This window comes from Oncorhynchus mykiss, chromosome 27, assembly GCF_013265735.2.
Source record: "Oncorhynchus mykiss isolate Arlee chromosome 27, USDA_OmykA_1.1, whole genome shotgun sequence".
Classification (NCBI taxonomy): Eukaryota; Metazoa; Chordata; class Actinopteri; order Salmoniformes; family Salmonidae; genus Oncorhynchus; species Oncorhynchus mykiss.
This window is the reverse complement of record NC_048591.1, coordinates 31,739,424-31,745,514: the sequence shown is the minus strand read 5'-3', so window position 1 is coordinate 31,745,514 and position 6,091 is coordinate 31,739,424.

The window sequence follows — 6,091 nt, the reverse complement described above, 5'->3', positions numbered from 1 at the left end:
GACAAAATTGCAAGATAATTTTTATTTATCTACGGTAGCAAAGCATCGATGATCATGTCACCAGAATTAGAGGCACCAACATTTTTCACATACTTAATTTTACCAACACAAAAAGATCCCACCTTGTTTAGCTTATTTTGTTTTGTTGAAATTTGGAAAATTGACCAAAAAAATTCTGTTTCCATTAGGCTTCTAATTAAAAAATGTATCCGACATAAATAAGTTGAATTGAAACATGGTTACTGATACTGAACAAAATGTTGACTGCATATTACTTTTCACTGGAAAATTATAAATATCTTGATCTTTATTATCCTACGGTTCTGACTTGGTTTACAGGGAGAATACTGTAAGATAGTGGTCTGTCGTAGTCTTCATAGTGCGTTGATTGATGGCTATCTCACCTTTCCTCTAATAGAGAGGTCCAGACCTGCTTTTGTTGTTTTTGTTTGGCCAGAGCCTGCCTGTGGCGCTTCAGCCTCCCTGTCAGGACCCTCTCTGCCTCATCCAGCTCCCCAAAACGACCAATGATTGCGTCCAGCCGACTCCCCAACCTGGAAACAAACAGCCTCAGATCCCAGAACTCAAACCTCAGAACTTCAGAGGGAAGACTCAGAACGTTAGATAGCATAGCAGTCAAGAGCATTGTGCTGAAAGGTTGCTGGTTTGAATCTCCGAGCCGACTAGGTGAAACATCTGTTGATGTATCCTTGAGCAAGCCACTGCATCCTGTAAATCACCCTGGATAAGAGTGTCTACTGAATGACAAAAATGTAAATGTTGTCTGGTAGCGCTGTATGTTTAATACGTTAAAGAAATGACAAGCTTTTGGACTGTAAAGTGGCAATTATATATGTATTTTTTAATTATTCGGGATTCATTAAAACAGGCACCACTAGGCACGTTGTGGTACGTAGGGAGGTACCAGGTAGTATGCTATATACCTCATAACTTCCCAGACTCCAAGAAGCCTTTTTAGAGAGGTCCCCTTTGAAAACATCCTGTAGCTCTCTATTAAAACACTCACTCCCAAACATGCACTCTATACACTCTCCTATGCTTCCACAGACACAAATACACACAGGAAATGCAGTTAGCTGTTGCGAGATGAGTGAGTGAGCGAGGTGTTATTTGAAAAAGTGGCTAAAATAGAAAGCAAATGGCTACTGTGGTATCAGTGCAGGTCCATGGGTAATACTAGAGGACTCGTCTGCATTGTATTTCTACTATCTACTTTCTCAGTACAGCGTACAGTGCATGATTATGGACTTGATAAAAATACACTCTGGCTGATTTTATTCACATAGTGGTTGGCTGGCTGATGTACTGTCTATGGTTCTGGTGAGCAGTGGAGTAAAATTGTCCTTAGTTTGGTTTTACCACCGCTGTGGTTGCAGCACACAACATGGGGGGAGACGGTTGGCCTCAATTTGGTCAAAACTATATGCAGTAGTAGAGCCTATGGATGGTAATCTACTAATCAGATGCATTTACATTAGCTAGACAGCAGGGGAAAGTAGTGTTTCATCAACATTATCATTATATATGATATATTAATAGTAATGCTCAATTGTTGAGGTAATGTGTTAAAAGAAGGTCTAATGTTTGTTAAACATGAATATTGGTAAATCCCCATTGAATTACAAGTCTTAATCTCTAAAAGCATATAATATATGTTTTATTTGCCACATAAACCAGATAGGTGCAGTCAGTGGCGAACCGTCATTCAGGTCATGTGGGGCAGAGCCACCTGTTTTGAGCCCCACCAAAAACTAAACAGGTGGGGCTCAATATATAAATATATACAGTACCAGTAAAAAGTCTGGACACACCAACTCATTCAAGGGTTTTTCTTTATTTGTACTAATTACTAGATTGTAGAATAATAGTGAAGACATGAAAACTATGAAATAACACATATGGAATCATGTTGTAAGCAACAAAAAGTGTTAAACAAACAAAAGTGTTAGACCACTCTGTGGTCCAACTCATCCCAAACCATCTCAATTGGGTTGAGGTCGGGTGATTGTGGAGGCTTGGTCATCTGATGCAGCACTCCATCACTCTCCTTGGTCAAATAGCCCTTACACAGCCTGGAGGTGTGTTGGGTAATTGTCCTGTTGAAAAACAAATGATAGTCCCACTAAGCGCAAACCAGACTGCTTTCCCGCGTATCACTGTGCCTTGAATTCTAAATAAATCCCTGACAGAGTCACCAGCAAAGCACCATCACACCTCCTCCACATTTCACAGTGGGAACCAGACATGCGGAGATCATCCGTTCACCTACTCTGTGTCTCACAAAGTCACGGTGGTTGGAACCAAAAATCTCACCTTTGGACTCATCAGACCAAAGGACAGAATTTCAAAAGTCTAATGTCCATTGCTCGTGTTTCTTGGCCCAAGCAAGTCTCTTCTTATTATTTGTGTCCTTCAGTACTGGTTTCTTTGCAACATTTCAACCATGAAGCCCTGCTTCACACAGTCTCCTCTGAACAGTTGATTTTGAGATGTGTCTGTTACTTGAACTCTATGAAGCATTTATTTGGGCTGCAATCTGAGGCTGGTAACTCTAATGATCTTATCCTCTGCAACAGAGGTAACTCTTGGTCTTCTTTTCCTGTGGCGGTCCTCATGAGAGCCAGTTTCATCATAGTGCTTGATGGTTTTTGCGACTGCCCTTGAAGAAACTTTCAAAGTTCTTGAAATTTTCCGCATTGACTGACCTTTATGCGTATATGGTGAGACGCCTCCTGAGGGTTCGACCACGGGGCAGGGGTTTCCAGTATCTGGTTGACTGGGAGGGTTATTGCCCAGAGGAGAAGTGCTGGGTTCCGGCTAAAGACATCCTGGACCAGGCCCTCATCGCCGACACCCCGGTAAGCCAGGTATGCGCCCAGGTAGGACGCCAGGCGGCATCCCTAGGGGAGGAGTACTGTCACGCCCTGATCTGTTTCACCTGTCCTTGTGATTGTCTCCACCCCTCCAGGTGTCGCTTATTTTCCCCAGTGTATTTATCCCTGTGTTTCCTGTCTCTGTGACAGTTCGTCTTGTATGTTCAAGTCAACCAGCGTGTTTTCTCTGTGCTCCTGCTTTTCTATTCTCTTTTACTAGTCTTCCCTGTTTTGACCTTTGCCTGTTTTTCTGGACTCCATTCCCGCCTGCCTGACCATTATGCCTGCCCTGACCTCGAGCCTGCCTGCTATTCTGTACCTCTGAACTGGTTTTGACCTTTTGCCTGTCCACGACCATTCTCTTGCCAACCCCTTTTGGATTGTTAATAAACATCTTGGACTCTAACCATCTGCCTCCTGTGTCTGCATCTGGGTCTCGCCTTGTGCTCTTATAACCGGTGCTCATCGGCCATTGGACATAAACATTACACAACAAGTTGGAAATTGCAAATTCAACAATGAGTGGTTTGGAAGGAATCAGTGGCTAACTGCAAGCAGACGCAAAGCAATCACTAGCCTGCTATTCAGTGGAGAGGGTGTGTGGTCCAAGTCTGGGTTTATGAGTATCTTTTCCAAGCTTAAGGATAAACATTCAACATCATGGTCCAGAAAAGTTTGAATATATTGGCCGTGCTGTCAATCCAGAATGACTTCTGCCACGTTCAGACTTCAGTGAGTTCAAGACAGCTGGGAACTCTGAAAAAAAAAACAAGCTCAGACTGGGAAAATACAGATTGAACTGTCATCCAACTCGGAATTCCAAGTCGGGAACTCAGGCCTCTTTCTAGAGTTCCGACCTGAAGATCACTGACGTCATAATTCAGCTTTCTTTTTTTCAGAGTTCACAGTTGTGTTGAAAGCACCATGAATCCAGAGAATGACCTACAGCATTGTCAAGCAAGTAAAGGTTTCTGAGATTTTCGGACCACTAAACAACAATTGATTTAGAACCACAGAGAATTACCACAAGGTGCAAAGAAAACAGGAGCTGCCTCCACTCTTCCAGCACCATTTCAACTTCAACATTTTCAACATCATCAAATCACCTATGCCTAGTCTAATAAAGTGACAACCAAAAGATACCAAAAACAATTTAGTCCAATCAATGCAAACTAAATATAATGTGGCTGTCCATGGTTCTGATGTGTGTGTGTGTGTGTGTGTGTGTGTGTGTGTGTGTGTGTGTGTGTGTGTGTGTGTGTGTGTGTGTGTGTGTGTGTGTGTTCGCGCAATCGAGCAAGTAGAATAACATGTTGACTCAGCCTACTTGTAGAGAAACACCAATGACATCCTCCTCTCTTTCATGTTGATGAAACAGTCTGTGACTCTGTCATACAGTACACACTTTTAATTTTTGTTGTCCTAGGCTACCTGGCTAAAATGCTTGCTCGCTTTCCATTCATGGGCAACATTTGCTAGTTAGCCTTTTACATCTAGCTACATATTGAACTTCCATCCTCTCAGGCCAAGATTCTCTGGTCTGATGAAACCAAGATTGAACTCTTTGGCCTGAATGCCAAGCATCATGTCTGGAGGAAACCTGGCACCATCCCTACGGTGAACCATGGGGGTGGCAGAATCATGCTGTGGGGATGTTTTTCAGCAGCAGGGACTGGGAGACTAGTCAGGATCGAGGGAAAGATGAAAGGAGAAAAGTAAAGAGATCCTTGAAGAAAACCTGCTCCAGAGCGCTCAGGACCTCAGACTGTACAAATGTTCACCTTCCAACAGGACAACAACCCTAAGCACACAGCCAAGACAATGCAGAAGTGGCTTCGGGACAAGTCTCTGAACGTCGTTGAGTGGCCCAGCCAGAGCCAGGACTTGAACATCTCTGGAGAGACCTGAAAATAGCTGTGCGGCGACGCTCCCCATCCAATTTGACAGAGCTTGAGAGGATCTGCAGAGAATAATGGGAGAAAATCCCCAAATACAGGTGTGTGAATGCATTCAGTAGTACAACTGACTAGGTATCCCCCTTCCCTTTCCCTTTCAACAAAGTACTGAGTAAAGGGTCTGAAGGCTTTTGTAAATGTCATATTACAGTTTTTTTATGTATACATTTGCAAAAATGTCTAAAAAACTGTTATTGCTTTGTCATTATGGGTGTTGTGTTTAGATTGATGAGGGGGGAAAACTATTTAATCAATTTTAGAATGAGGCAGTAACGTAACAAAATGTGGAAAAGGTGAAAGGGTCTGAATACACTATAAAGTATTGTAATGAAACAGGCAGGGAGCAGGCCTCGAACTGTTGACCTTCTATAGCCCGAAATCTAGCGCGCTGTCGACTGTGCCCCAAAAGCATGCTCCAGCGGCAGTCTTTATCCGCGTTTCTAAACCCAGGGTCGTTACACTATGTAGGGAATATATACAAGAAGCGGGCATTTGAAATGTCAGTCGTATCATCTAATTAAATTGCAACCCGTTTTAATGCGCGGACTCTGTCTAAAACCTGTGATTCAGTATCATCTGCCATATCCTGGATTATACACGTGACAGTGTTATTGTAAAGTGGGATTTCACTGACCTTTGCAGCAGCAGATGGGCCTTAAACTTTTCGGCAAGCATCCATGACTGACGGCATTGACTAGCCTGTCAACTATGGTGAAAGGAGCCTGGCACGTGGAAATGTTATGAGAGAGTACGAAGCCTTCAGTAAAGTGTCGTTGTCTGTGAAATTATTGTGCAGCATTTTTGTTTAGTTGATGGCAACTGGCCACACAATTTGTTTACTGCAGCCTCGGTTCAAAATATATCCCATCTTTATCCTAGACTGCAGCATGCATAGTTCAACGCATTGCGCAAGTAGGCCTATTTATTTTAGTCAAAGAAGCCGCGTACAACAAAAAAAACAATGATATTCCTCCACGGACCGCGTTGTGTCTGGCTGCACTAGGCTACCTGCCACCTTATTATATATTATACTATTATATATTAATAAATCATAGTAATGCTCAATAGTTCAGGTAGTATGTTAAACATTAATAGTGTCAGGAAGACACGGTTCTGATTCACCACCTGAACCTTTATTCAGGGTAAAACATTTCTCCACATTACCAGGAAGTCATTCAGAGAGAAACCTAAAACAGTGCTCAACACGTGGGCTAAATACCAGTCGAAACAGTTAAACACAAA